This window comes from Anser cygnoides, chromosome 14, assembly GCF_040182565.1.
Source record: "Anser cygnoides isolate HZ-2024a breed goose chromosome 14, Taihu_goose_T2T_genome, whole genome shotgun sequence".
NCBI lineage: Eukaryota > Metazoa > Chordata > Aves > Anseriformes > Anatidae > Anser > Anser cygnoides.
The window spans coordinates 4,197,877-4,213,033 of record NC_089886.1 but is presented as its reverse complement, the minus strand read 5'-3'; the positions used below and the strand labels follow the sequence as shown (position 1 = coordinate 4,213,033).

The window sequence follows — 15,157 nt, the reverse complement described above, 5'->3', positions numbered from 1 at the left end:
CAAATTGCAGACAGAAGGTTAGAAAGGCCAGGCATTATAACAAAAAATTCACTGTTAGGATCCACAGAAATATATGTCATTTCTCTGTTAAGGAAAAGAAATCCGATCCCACCGTCATTTGAAAACATGGCATAACACAGGAATAAATCATGAATAAGACAGTTTGCAAAAAGGCCTATCATATGCCTGCCCTAAGTATTTGTGCCCTCAGTATCTGCATGTTTCTCTGACAGGAGATAAGACTGTTCTCCTGGCCCTGTTAGCATTTGTGCAGATTGTTCAAGAACCAATTTCTAAAGGGGATGATTAGGGAAATCATAGAATCACCATAATAAAACAGCTTCTAATGATATCCTTGCTCCAGTTCAAATCTCTTCCCCACAGGGAAGTTCTGAGACCCATCAAAAATGGCACTATTTCAACCAAGTAGGACTTCTCTACAGGAGAGACAGGGCAGGATATTTTATATGGGCACAATGCACTAGATATGACCTACCAAGCAGTCCAGGATTTAAAATGTGTTCTTATATTTATACATTCTGTGATTAAGAAAACAAAGACGTGTTTAATATTATCTAGAAATATATATATACATATATACATATTTTAAAGTACAAATTGAATTTTTAAAATATTCTTTTCAACTGTTCATATTTAAGGTTTATATTTCCTGGCATTTTCATGACTGTTTGTCCACCTACTCCCCTTCCCCCTGCCACTTCTCTTCCCCCAGGAACTCTCAGAACATATATCATGTTTTTTTTTTTTTTTTGCCAGAAAGTGGGAAGGGAAAGATGGACATGGTTTACCTAATAAGACAACAAAAGACAGTATCCGATGCTTTTAGCTCATCCCACAGTTGTGGTTATTATTTGCTTAGTTCGGTAGGGTCTGGAGCTTATTGACATTATGGTCTCCTGTTCACTTCAGGCACACGTTCTAATCAACTCTTGTTACGGTCAAATAAGTGGCTGGAGGCAGTTCCCCTGAAAATTCATTGCTTTTAGATCCATTTCTATATAATCAGAGCTCCTGCGTCAGCACTCACAAGAAGACTGTTACAGCAGCTAAGTTGTTATGAAGCGGGGATATTGCTTCCTAATCAAATCTCACAAATTCAGAATTACCCCAGTGGCCAAGAGTGCCTGGGTAGGAAACCAAGAGTACAGCAGAGCTTGCTTAGCTTGTGTCTTCATCCCCAGTGCTGATCTTTTCTTGAACCGGGCTCTTAATCTGGGACTATCAGGTTATTTTCTCCAGCCTTTGCCTTGAATTGCGCACAACATTTATGAGATGTCCCATAAGGAATGAGCCCAGAAGAGTACAACGTAACACACTGTCTGGAGTCAACAAGGTTCAATGTTACAATCTACAAGCTAAGACTTGTATATACTGCATTAAACTACAGCAAGACCCACCTCTTCTCCTTTCTCCAGAGCACAGTGGAGAGATTCGTTCCCCTGTAGGCTTTCTAGTTTGATCTTTGCAGTGCTTTCCTGTGCCAAGTCCTATAAAACACAGTAAGGATTTGCTGCAGAGTTTGTGGCAAATTGTGCACATAAGTCACCCATCAGGTTGTAAATATTTTTGTTAGCTATGTGGAGAATAACATGTAATTACAATGTAGTCACATTCGTGATCAGTAAAATAGAGTTCTATGTAATAGACGTATTATGTTGTGATAATCTGTCACACTTTTGAGCATGCACCCATATCTGAGTTAGCATGCCTGAAGGTATTTTCTGTAAGACAGGTACATCTCAGTGTTTAGAACAATAAAAAGGCTCTTAAATTCGGTACTTGTGCCTTTTTATGCATGAAATTGTTCTGAGCTTCTTTTTCTTATATACATATAAGAAAGAGAGAGAGCACATTCACTAGAATGTTAAGTACCGCATTCACTAAAGTTAACTTAGGGAAATCAAAACTAGACAGCACTGGGGAAAAAAATTCAAATTCTGAGAATTTAAAATCAAAAGCAGATCCCTGTATTAGGATTCTGCTGGAAGAATTCAATGTGTGAGAACAGAACAAAGAAGCTCCTGCCTGAGAAAACAAGTGGCACAAAAGAATAGGAGTATTTCATAAGATAATTCTGTCACCCAGGAGCAGACTGTTACTAGAATCAAAAGGGTTCACTGCATATATTAAGGCACAGTCTAGATACTAACACACAAATGTCCACATTAAGCAGAAACTAAAGGGCATGAGATAATGAAGTGAAGGTGGGCAGGTGAATCCCTAAGAAGCAGGAAAGAAACAGCAATCAACCGCAGCAAAAGCGCAACAGCGGAGTGAGGGGTGGGTGGAAGACTGGCCTTTACCCTGAATCCCAACAAAAGAGAGAGAACATAAATGAGAGGAAATAAACCTTCCAGGTGCCCTGCAGGGATGTCATTGATTCAAAGCACCATTTGGTTTTCACATAACTCAGCGCACAAGTAAGCAAGATGGCTTAAATGAAAAGGTAACGTGGTTACTAGGAAGGAGCATCTGGGAAAAAGTCGGTGGTTTTTACATTCCCTTTGTATTTATTTCTGTCAGAAGGGAACCCAAGTCATTTTCTTGGCATCTCAGGGTGACCTAACAAGTTATTTTTCAAGCTGTTTTCCCTTCCTGTATCACAACTCTTCCTCCATTCTGTATTATTCAGGGTTTCCGTCGTGTTTAGAGGTTGTCATTTGAATAGAGTTTCTAAGCAGCACATGGATTGCCACACTGGGGCAGGTTACTTTCAGCACCCTTGTGCACAGCTGTGAGACTCAGTGAATGCATTTATCCACTTTATATATGCCTCAGTATGGTGGCACAGCTGGCAGTATTTTCCTATTTAGGTGGCAGCAAAGGTGCTTTGAGATATGAGCCACAGCACCACGTTGGGAATTGCCCCATTGCCTGCTTGAAAAGTGGAAGTCTTTCTTGTCTCGACTTTGGAGCAAAGAAAAGAACTATAAAGTCTCAGTGGTGCAAGCAACCCAGTTGTTTTCTCAGAAATGTACGAATCTTTATTAGGAAAACAAACATTTCAAACAATGCAGCCAGGTAATAGGCTCAGGCTATTTGGCAAGTTATAGACATTCTTGGAGAATCAGAATCTTTCAAAAGTATGAGAAGTTTTGCTTTGTTAGGACTGGTGGTGCGCACATGTTGCAAAGCATCAAAAAGAAAGAGATCTGGCATGGTTTCTTAGAGCTGAATTATTTACATGAAAGGCTTGTGAAATTAGATCCTTACTCCATAATCAAAAGGCTCTTTACAGTGATATAAAACAAAATGCTTTCACAGAGTGCATAAGTCATTCCTGTATTTTATCTTTGTACCCCATCTCCTTTAATCTCATAGCATGATGTGGATGTCAGGTGAGTCCACAAGCCTTTCAGCTTTCAGGGAGAAAAAAAAAAAAAAAACACACCAAGAAAACCATCTATGATGATGTTTATGTCAGAAATAGAAACTCTTGTAAAATTATTCCCTTCCTTTGACCATTTTCTTTGTTTCACAATGATTTCAGCTCCATTTCTAAATAGTGGTATAACTTGGTACAGAAATATAATCTATACCTTTGTTAGTTGAACTAACAAGGTTAGTTTACTATCTTTTATTCCTTAGCATACCTCCCAAAAGCATAGGGTAGACTAGATGTACAGCTGAATGCTGCTGATCATCATTAGATCAGCATCATTTAGAGTATCATTTGACATCCGTTCAAATCTCTTACAGAAAGGTAGCAAACGATACAAAATACCAATCTGGAGTATTTGGTTTTGAGCGAATTAACAGAGGAACAGAAATCAGAGAAAAGTTCTTATTAGCAAAATCACAGGCCATAATTTGTTCCTAAGAAATGACCCAGATTTAGAGGACTTTGGATCACCTTGGTTTGCATTTTACTGTATTTTCCTCCTCCTCACTCACCTTTGTAGGCTTCCCTCTTCTTTTGCATTATTCACAGTACTGCATAGCTCTCAAGGAAGCTGAAAGTGAGCGTATTCTAACAGTAAACTAGAAGAGGGATTTTAACCATCAAAAACCACTTGACCTTCTGAAATGAAATCACTTCAGCTGGAGTACTGAAAGTCCAGAACACACCAGTTTTCAAGGCATAGCTTATGATAGCTCTACATAGTCTGCACACAGAAGTAGAGATATAGTATTCCAGAAAGAACATTTCTGGGTTCTCAGAGTCTGCATTTTAACGAATCTGTGTTGTGCACTGTCCAAACATTTATTGTGTGGCTAGTCAGAATTAACACAGGTTTTCAATTTTTGTTGTTAATGTAGTTTAAAAAGTGATGGAGTTTTTTTGAATCTTGGAAGCTGTCAGGAAAACCCTTTACACTTGGTCAAACAAAGCATTTCAGGCAGATTTAGATAAGATGCATGGTATTCAGATTTTTTTATTTTTTATTTTTTAACTTTAGTTTACACCGCAAGATGTACTTTATGGGCTTATCATAGGCCCCTGGAGCTCCCCAGCTGCCTGCTTAGGGAAGAGTCTTTTGCACTGGTTTGTATTAAGTTTTTGTATTCCTCACTGAATATGATGTGACAATAGTAGTGGAAGCAGGAGCCTATAGGCTTATATTGTTGTAAGTCCTGCTTCATACTCTTTATAGTCTGAACTCTGCAAGCAGAGCAATTCTGAATGCTACAGCACAGACAAGGTGATCACATCCTAAACACTTCAGAAGCTTGTAACCATGATGCCAGAGGCTGTCAAGCGTATTTTTGACAGAAGTGTCAGATCTACTTTTTCTCCTCAATTACAATAAAAATTAATAGATGCACTGAGGGATATCCAGAGATTTAATTCAAATTCTGATGTTTACTTGAGACATCTCACTGCATTAATCATCTCACTTTGTTAGCTAACTTTGCCTAGTACCATTAAATAATAGCATTTTCTGTTCATCCATGGAATTGATGCCATTTGTTACTTATTTGACTACGAAGAACCATGTAATGAGTCTCCAGAGATATTTTATGAGAAGGGTATAGGTGAACTTAATTTTAGCAAGGTGATTTATATTGAACTATTTACCTTTGTTAATTTGGGGTAAATAAAGAAAAGAAACATGAGTTTGGACTTAGAAAACAGATTAAGAAAGCAAAGAACTAAATCTGCTTTTGCACCTGAAACATTTCTTCCCTTTATGCAGGTAAAAAGGTTCAGCCTAGCTTCGTGAAGCTCAGATGTTACTGGTGAACCCTTTTTTTCTCAGCAACATCTGCAAATGCTAAGCTGTGAAATATCTTCCCTGTCCAGCCTCTTCTTACAAAACCAGCAGAAAAGCATAATTAATCAAGTATCAGCCTCTTTACACAGAACCCATTATCATCTTTAGGAATAATTGCTCCCCTAGAAGTGATTCTGTAAATAGCAATGCATGTTACTTGATACTGTCTCAGCAAATATACTCCAATCAACAGTAACCCAAGTAAGCACTGTAGATATCAATAAGTCATCCAAGAACAAGGACAAATGAAAAATATACAAATGGCAAACATTTCTTATAGCAAGTTTTAATATACCATCACTGCTTAATCTGAAAGTTTACTGAGTTTAACTTGGGATATTTGAATTTCAAAATTCAGTAATAAATCTGTTTTAGGTACTAGAAATCTATACAATAGGAATCAAACAAGTATGGTTGTTTTCTTTATAAGTAGATAGCCTGAAAGTAAATGCTCAAGTCTGCATGCTTTGAACCAGATCTCCAGACGGCATCTTTGTGCACAAGCTCAGGAAGATGCTTAGTTTTACATCTTCAGCAGGTCTGGGATGTGAATACCAGAAAGAATAAGACTTCATAATATAAATATTTGCAACTTGTTGTAGTATTTTAGTACCTCTAAAAGTGGGTAATGAAGCCCTGCTGTTTATTGTAAGGCTCTTACTATTCTCAAACGCAGCATCGATCACAACACCAGTAGCCGTTCTGATATTTTGCCTTTTACCAAAACACTAGTTGAAAGATTGGACATCAGCTGCAACTCAAGCCAAATTGCAAAGCAAGGTCCAGTTTGCTCATGTCTGACTTTCTGAAATCTGAAAAAGAAGAATCCTGATTAGGTCTGGAATTCAATGGCATCTTCCCTTGCAATAAGAACTATTGAATTTGAATCTTTTGTTTTGCCCATTTTTGTCTTTTCAAAGTAGGCCTTATGACTGTTGGGTTTGTGTTTTGTTTTGTTTTTTTTTGTTTTTTTTTTTAATTGAAGATTTAGCTTTTTAGATTTTATTCCTTTTCACATGGCTGGAAAGACTTTAGCTAATTATTTTTGAAAGAAGCTTTTCTGCTTCACCTCTTTTAAATGGAGTTTTTGGCAAAGAAAAGAATGTAAAAATAAAGAAAGCAAATAGTGGGGATTCAATCTGTCTGGTTTGTTTAAGAGGCCAGAAGATCCAAAAATATTCAGATCTGTAGCCCTTCCTCCCCTGTAAATGTAGCTGAAAACCACTGCAAAATAAAAAAAAAATAAAAAAAAAAGGAAAAAAAAAAGGAATGAGTGGTGGGAAATATATTAATATATTTTAAGAGAAGAAGAGATTGGTTAACATTGAAGACTCATCATAACAAAAGCTGAATTGAAATGATTCCCCTCAGGTTCTATTGGGAAGTTTGCTCCAGACAATCAACCTCAAAGACTCATTTTACTCTCTAAATACAGGAACATTTAATCTCATCCTGTATTGGTGGGATGCATCTATAGCTGTCACAGCTGTGACTGTGATGTAACTTACTTAGACCTGCCTTGGGTTCGTGCCAACTAGCTCAGGTGTTGGTAACAATCCAGCTGAGAGAATAGGGCTAGACACTCGGTTCTTTCATGATATTGCAGCTTATATCGACTGCCACAATACTGCAGCAATCCCACTTCTGGTATTATGATTACACAGTTAAAGCTAATTTGACTGTATTGCAGCAAACAGATTACAGGGTTGGCAGATCTATGTAGGAGAACAAACAAATCCAGGAACAGATATGTATGGACATATCGCAGGTACGTAAGGGTACCATATTTGTGTAGCTTGTAGAGTCAGGGATCTCCGTTAATCTTCCTTGTGCCAGTTATTTCAGTTTTGATCCTGTTCTTACTGAAAAATTGGAAGGCTTGTTGCTGACTGCAATGAGCAAAATGTAAATATAAGTTTTAAAGGGTTAAAAATGGCAAGAAATATTTTCCTTGGTAATCTGTGTGCCCTCATCACAGCACAACAGCACTGGGGGAGATTTTTCTGTCGCCTTCTGGTGGGATCATTTAGGAAGCTGAAGTCAATGAAGCCATCTGGACAGTTCTTCACAGGGGAGAGGTGGCATCCCTCTCCAAAGAAGAAAAGACCTGGGAAAGTTCCATTTCAATGACAGATTTATTAACGTCCTTCCAACAATGGCAACACGCTAAAGAGAGAGCCAGGCAAAGCAAACAGAGAACGTTTGAACGCTTTTGTACCATCTAAAACAGGAGATATTAAAACTTTGGGTTGAACGCAACTTCACATTTCAAATAGCCTATGCAGAGGCAACAACAAGGTCATTTCAATAAACAGGAAAAGTCGTTACTATCTCAGCGCCAAGGTATTTGCCTAGCAATTCAGGAAGCAAGCTTAAAGTACTGATTATTTGAACTGGTTGAGCTGAAATAGTGCCTTTTTTATTACCTCCATGACAGGACTTCCTGTTCTGCACAGGCAGCTTTGTCAGTCCCCCTCTAACAGAGCTTTTCTTCCAGCTCTGCAGCAACCCATCTGCCAGGGTTATTATTCTTTTGTCACAAAGGAAATAACATTTCATTCCAAGGCACAGCAACGGATAACTATTTTTTAAAGCTAGCTCCTCGTTTTTAATTACAATATATTTCCTAACCTAACACTCTAGAAAGACTGCAAGAGTAATGAAAGATAATGCAGCTCTATATGCAGTGAGTGTAAATAAGCATTATTCATTCAGTCTTAAGGAGCAAACAGAAGTCCAAAACATTACCTTGAGAATAAAACAATGACTTTTTAATAAATATGTATCTTCTTCAGCAAGAAATGGTGTGTTTATTAGAAAATCACAGTTCTCATGTAAAAAGGATATCTCCAGCAGTTCTTTTCATTCCACACTATGTCTGTGTTATAGCCTCATAGGAAAATACTGGAATAATTTAATGGTTGGAGGTTTTTTCTTGTTTTTGTTTTTCATATTATGTACTTAGCTTCCAAAAATAGTACAATAGTAAAGTCAAAATAACATCATACACCAGTATCTGGAACATTAAATTACAGTATTTGAAAGCTGTGACTAAAACTATTTGCTACCTGCTGCAATCTGCAGAAAATATCACAAAAATGATCCAGTTACAGAAGGCCATCACACAGAATCTGTTCCAGGGATGGGCAGTTTAGAGATGCACATCTCTGGTGGGACTAAAAGAGCTATCCCTCCTATTGGGAAGCTAGAGGAAGGAAAAAATAGGAGCAGCTATTTCATTGAATAGGCTTGAACAAGCAATCTATGTGAAACATACATTTGTTTCACCACCATGTAGCCTGCAGTGGAAGTCACATCAGGTCCTTTTCCACTCTGGCTACTTGCTCATATGTAACCTGTTCTGCACGGATGCCTTACAGGCACAAAGCCTTCTTCTGCCGATGGACGGTGCTGAGCTGTCTGTAACAATGCCCTCGTGGCAAAGCAAGCTTTTACTCATTTAAAAATACTTTTCTTGTACATTTAAGATTTTGTCAATTAGAGTCACAGTCACAAGTTTGGTTCCAAACTTGGCCCCCTACTGTCAATGCTGCCTCTGCTTCCTGGGCTGTGGCTTCCCTTTTTAGCAGAAATAGGAAATTACGACTTTTTCCAATGGGATCCAGCCTAGAGAAGCAGAAGGTTTCCTTTATTGCTTTCCATCCCCTGCATCTTTAAATTCTCTCAACGAATAACCCTGTGGCTTTACTGCCAGTTTTCCCACTTCTGCCTGCATAGCTACTTTAGACACTGTTTCTAATTGTCTCCTTGAACATGACTGAAAGATGTAATTAGGTGTTTGTCTCTGAGCCATAGCTGTGCAGGCTGTGTGTATCCTAGCACATATCCTGGCAGGAGCAGTCTCCCCTAGACAGTCTGTGTTATTAGTCAAATTATAACTCCTTCCTATCATCTGGTTAATACAGAGGTTATATGGAAAATCTGACCCATACACCTATATTGATTAACTCCCAAAAACGAGTGGAGATGACAGAAAAAAAAATAAAAATCTTGCAGTATACTGGCAAAAAAAGAAAAGTCCAGGTTAGACTACAAATGCATTTCTTCAAACTTTGTACACAAACAGGCACCTACTATACACCAACTGTATTTCCAGTTGTTTGAATTTGCCATAAAGAACTTTTAAGTTCTCAAAACAAATTCACAAACTTTCTAACTTCAAAAACCTCAGCTGAGACATGTCCTTTGGGCAGGATGAGAGAGAACCAGCGTGACCTAATATTTTCTGCAGAAGTAATTCTGCCTGGTGTTATATGCTGCTCAAGCACTGTCCTCATTAGACAGCTGGAAATATAGGTTCAGATCCCAGCTATACATCAACCACCTGAGTAGGCAGATTCTTCAGTTCAATGAAAAATGAATAGTGACCTACAAAGGTACCTTTCAGTGATTCTTCTTTGTGACGACAGCCTCAAAGCAAAGAGCCATAGGTACTCCAGTGCTGGCAAAGGAAGGTATAAAATATGTTTCCCTTGCAAATAAAAGCAATCTTTAGTGAGTCAGTCATCCTTAGCAGGCAATTTATAACAGTTAAAATATTGATCTTAAATATTTTGCAATGTCTTCAGCATTTCTAGATCAACTGGGGTAAATCTTGATGTCAGAAAAATAGAGACCATCTTTGCCAGGATCTGTATTTCTTCTTCATCCCTCATATTACAGTGACCAAGAATGGCACCACTGATTTGTCCCCATGTGGGGATGTGTTCTTTCACCCTATCTTCCTAGAAACATCTATATACACTTGAATCCCACTGTGTGGGCAGGGACCACATACTACATATTATAGTTTTTCTTTGTTAGATGACAACAAACATTTTACAGCTTCGTGCAACATTGTGATATCTACTGCATGTGAAAACTGTGTGTTTTGACATACTGGTCTTGAATATTATATTGCAACTCAACATTTTAAACAGAGCTTAATCAGGCAATAAGATTTGTATCTCTGTGCTCTCCCTTATGAAACCCTCTGCAATCCCTGTTTTATTACATTAGTTGAACTCCTTATTTTTTTTAATATGCTTAAGGTAGGACAGGATTTCCCTACTTTAAAGGCAAAATAAGACCAAGAAATAGAGCGAGACACTAGGAACCAGATTATTAAAGTATTTGCATTTGCAAAGAAAGGAGCCCAGTGGGGATTTTCGTGAGTGCTCAAGAAACTTTTTAAATTCCCAGTGAACTTAAATCTATTTCCCTGGGTACATCTCTGCAGGGACTGATCTAAGCTCTTTCTTCCCTCAGACCAGCCAGACCTGAGGTTGCTGTAGGTCAGAAGCCAGGCAGCTACACTAAGCACAGCGCTCTGCCCCCGCTGAGAGCCAGGGCATATTTACTCAGTCCCAGCCCTAAATTTAGCCCTAACAAACAGATTGTTGTGGCAGCTTGGGGTACAGCATGTGTCTGGGACTGTCTGAACCCTTTGGGTAAAGGCTTCCTAAATTCTTGTCACTCACCCATCCTCTTATACTGAACTCAGCAAGTGAACTGCAGAAAAAAGGAGTTTTGGTATTGTCTTTGTACTGTATCCCTCAGAGACTCTCACCCTAAAAAATATGCATGACAAGCAGTGGAACTTGTGTGTATGTGTGTGCTGATTAACTCTTTGGGGATTCAAAATACAGAATCAAATCAAAAGTGCTGAGAGTGTCCCATGAGATGGTCAGAGAACAGGGAAGTTTCTCAGCACTTTGTTACTTCCCCTGAGTTTTTTTCTACACCATGCTGTTTTGCTAAATGCCCATCCTATTAAGCTCAGGGATTATATACACACACAAAGATCCCTTTGCATTGAGTGGGAAGGCCGGGGAATCTCCTTGAAATTGCAAGAACAGCACAAACCCAAATTAGTGTCCGAAACCAGTACTCTATAAATCCTAGCTTCCTTTCTCCCTAAAGAATAATGTGGTCTTTCAGTCTTCAAATTCCACAATTTTCAAGAAAAGGAGACAAATTTAAAGCCATCTTTAAGACCATTTGTACAAGCTGAACTTTGATGTTTCCTCAAAACCTTTGATGCCATCTACCACTGATGGCAGTGAAACTCCATACTATTTACCTACATAGTAAGACTCAGAACTCTATTTTGGCATTGAATTTATCTAGAAGTCCAGTCCTCTACTCGATACTCTTCTCTCCTTCCTCTTTCCCTGCACATGTGAATAGATACACCACTTTATTTTTTTTTTGTTTCTTACAGATGAAAACCAACTCACATTTCAGTTTTAAACAGAAGAACAGTATGTGAAGTTATTTTGTCTCAGCATGCATCAGTTTCTGTAGTCATCCATTCAACACTGATGTTTTCAATTCCTTACTGTTATCGAAAAGAAGAGACCATATCCAAACGATCACAGGTTGGTCCCTTTTCAAGGAATTTTATATTTTCATGTCTTGAAAATAGATTGCAGTTGATGCTGGGCATCCACAGCCACATACGTGCCTATGAAAGGGACATCATAGAGAGAGATGAGTCAATAAGACTCACTGCTGACCTGCAGCTGATTTCTATGAGATCAAGGCTCTTCAAAAACTTTTTGCTAACAACTTCAGAACTCTATAAAGGCCACCTGAAAAACAAAGCAGAATAAAAGCCCAGCAGACTCCTCAGTGGGGAGAGAGCTTTGGGAGTACAAGAAACCTTTACTGGAAATTGTCAGTGTGAGCAGTCACTGGTTGTTAAGGTTGCAGTCTGGCCTTAAGCTGATTTAATGCCTGCCTTCTGCTGAATGGGATGGCCTCAAGGTAAATGACTCACCCTGCAGCCTCACAAAAAGGGAAGGTGTATGGGTAAAATAGAGGAGGGGGGAGAGGACTTCTGATTTGGTAGCAGCTAGCTTGACTTTGGTGTTAATCTAAAGCACACGTTGTCTCTGGGAGTAAAGGCACAAGCAAGGCACAGAAGTGTCTTCAGAAATGAAATGGCAAGCTTGCACAGTCTCTCAGAAAAGCATAGTGTAGTTTTTGAATTGTCATCTCTTGCAGTGTGTCTCAGGTTTCAAAATATTTTGTACTTTCCTTTAAAGTGTGGGAACCCTAAGCTCCTTCAGAACCATACCTGTTGTGATTTTTAAATTAAAATTTCCATCTTCTACATTGATTAGATCCCTCCAGCCCTATACCAGTAATTTCTGATATCCCAGAAAACAGAATGACAACCCAGTTGAATCCATTTAAAAATATTTTTAAGCATCCCCCAAACATTGCAATTCTAGAGTGTTTGATTTATTTTACAAATCATTTTTTTGTATGGCTTAAACCACAACAAAGACAAGGAAAGAGAGATTCAAAACAAGAGAAGCAGATGCTGGACCAAAAAAAAAAAAAAGGCAAGCAGCATACTTACGTCAGATAGTCTGGAGGAAGAACTAAGGCAGTGAACTGAACTGACCTTTCTATTATACAAGAGACCAATATGAACCTCATTAGCAGAGTTCCTAATTCTGGTGCCCTTTCTAATTATCCATGCTGCTTCCTCTGGAGCAGACAGGTCTGAGAAAACATTCCAACAGCACTCCAGCCTTACAGAGGGTGGATAAATTTTTTTTCTCTTGAACCCTCTTACTCAGTATTAATCTTCAGCGGAAAACAAGTGTGTTGGCTGATTTGAAGAGCTTCATGATAACTCAATCATTACAGCTTAAAGACCAGTGGTTGAGAGGTGACCTTTATTTTCTTCTCACATTATTTTTAATTGATGCAACTACATTAACTCTCAGTAGCTACTCCTGGTATGCTATAGTGCAGCTGAGCAAAAACAGTCTATTTTTTTCTTAGACAAGTAATACCATTTTTTAGGAGTTTGATTATAGAACCTCTGTGAGGTTAGACTCTTTGGTCTCAATATCACGAGTAAACTTAAGGCAGCCTTGCAATGCCTCCAGCTGGCCACTCTTCAGAAGATGTTTTACTCTAGGCAGCTGAGGAGGCTGCGTTTTCAATCAACAACAAACTTAAAAACAGACAAACAGTGGAAGAGGTAATGAATGTGCTTTCATTTTAAATATTACAGCATCTTCGTATGAGATTTGAATTTTGTTCAAGACAATAGATTTGGAAATATCAACATCCAGGAAGGAGTCTTAATGATATTATTGGCACCTTGCCGTCACTGTAGATGCAAACAGAAATTAGTTTCTATAATTATGTGTCAGTGTAAGCAGTCAGAAACAGAACTCATGAGTGAGATGTGCTATTTCTTTCCCTGTCATACAAAATAATCAGAGAGCAGGTATTTCAGTGGCTGGAGTTAGGTTCTTTAGAAAAAGTCACAATATAAATTCTACCAGATGAAGGTCTTGTCTTGACAGAGTATCGTACAACTTTTGAAATCCCTTTTTGACTTGGTCTAAAATCTCATGCATCTTCCCTAAAGAGCTCTGAAATGCTTGCTTACCAAAAAGACAGCACATAATCACAGAGGACCAATATACACAAGCTAATTTTTACCATCCCTGACTTCTGCTGAAGAAATAATTAGTTTTCAGGCTCAGAGAGTATAGTCTGGTAAGAAGTTATAAGTCTGTACAATAACAGAAGCAACCTTGAAATTACTAAATATTTGCAGAACTTTTAGCAAATATACTCTACTGGCTACAGTGATTACCTGCCTGCTGAAATGTTTGCATACTCGCCTGTTTTTAGTATCACCCTTTGTCTCTTTGCTGTAATACAATGTTAAATCATTTTTACTGCAATCTTGTAAAGGACAATTGTCTGCTGTTTGAGATGCAACAGCTAAAGCTAAGCTTAATTACAGAGAGAAAAAAATGGAAGAGCAGCCAGAACTGAACAAGAAATAACTCCTTGGAAGTGTTTGCCATTAGAGGTGACTGTCACATTGATAGCAAGGACTGGCTCCAAGGTTAGCATCAGGGGGAGCTCCTTAGCACTTTCCACAAAGGAAGCAGGAGAGGTGGGCCCTAGCTGCAGCTGGATTGGGCTTGGTGTATTATTGAGGTGGCAGGCATGCTTACACAAGTGAAATGGCAGACACAGATGGAAGACACGTCTGCACGTTTAGCTTCTCTGGTGGGCTCCTTTCCAGAGCTCTCCGAGTGTCTGTTTTCTATTTGTGGTTCCCAGGTCCAGGTTCCACTTAATGCTTGTTCTCCTCTAAACGGATTACAGCAGGTAGCAATAAAAGTAACACCCTTCAGCAATTTTTAGAACTGTTGCAAAAAGGAAGAGGAGGTCGATGGGGCTTTTTTGGATATGTTTCCTGTCATATCATCTACATGTACATTTTGAGACGGATTAAATGACAGAGTCACACTTCTCAAACCCTCTTTATCTGACAGGCATTGACTCAAAAATTTCATGTGGATTTTGGTTCTTGGATACAGCTCTGAATATGCCTTTTGGGTCTGAGATTGCTGGGTAGTAACATTCTGGTGACAAAATGATCAATTTCGACATTTTTGGAGCACAGTTCACTGTGCGAATTACTGCATTATAACATATTTTGCCAGATGAAATAAATAGAAAATGCTTCCCATTCTTTTGAACCTTGTGCAGTCATTTACGGTTATGCAAAATGGATATTAAAAGCTCTTTAGCTTTGGCATCCAAATCACTTCATAAAATTGAAATGCACAGACTTCTTCCTGCAATACTGGTGCATTAGGAGGTTTTGTGCACATTTATTCCACCAAAACACTTTTGCATGCTTCTTGCATGTGCAAGGTCCTTTCACTCTTCAGTCTACCTCTCTCATTACCATTGCTGACGTATGTTTTTCTTTAGCTTGTCAAATACTATTTCTGAACACAAGGTTCTTTACCTGTTATACCTATCCTATACCTGCAAATAGACTTGAAGATTCATAATGATGCATCATGTTTTTATTTACTTATTTATTCATAATTCAGCATAGCTTTTGGTTCATATCCATGTGT

The 15,157-nt window shown here is 38.5% G+C and overlaps 1 long non-coding RNA gene across 1 annotated transcript in view; it reads right to left on the bottom strand.

The window, feature by feature from the left end:
* LOC125181943 (uncharacterized) overlaps positions 1-15,157 on the bottom strand; it is an 86,223-nt gene that overhangs the window by 14,346 nt on the left and 56,720 nt on the right. The window contains exon 2 of the long non-coding RNA XR_007160617.2: positions 1,419-1,508. This is a non-coding gene — a long non-coding RNA (uncharacterized lncRNA). The remainder of the gene's footprint in view (positions 1-1,418; positions 1,509-15,157) is intronic.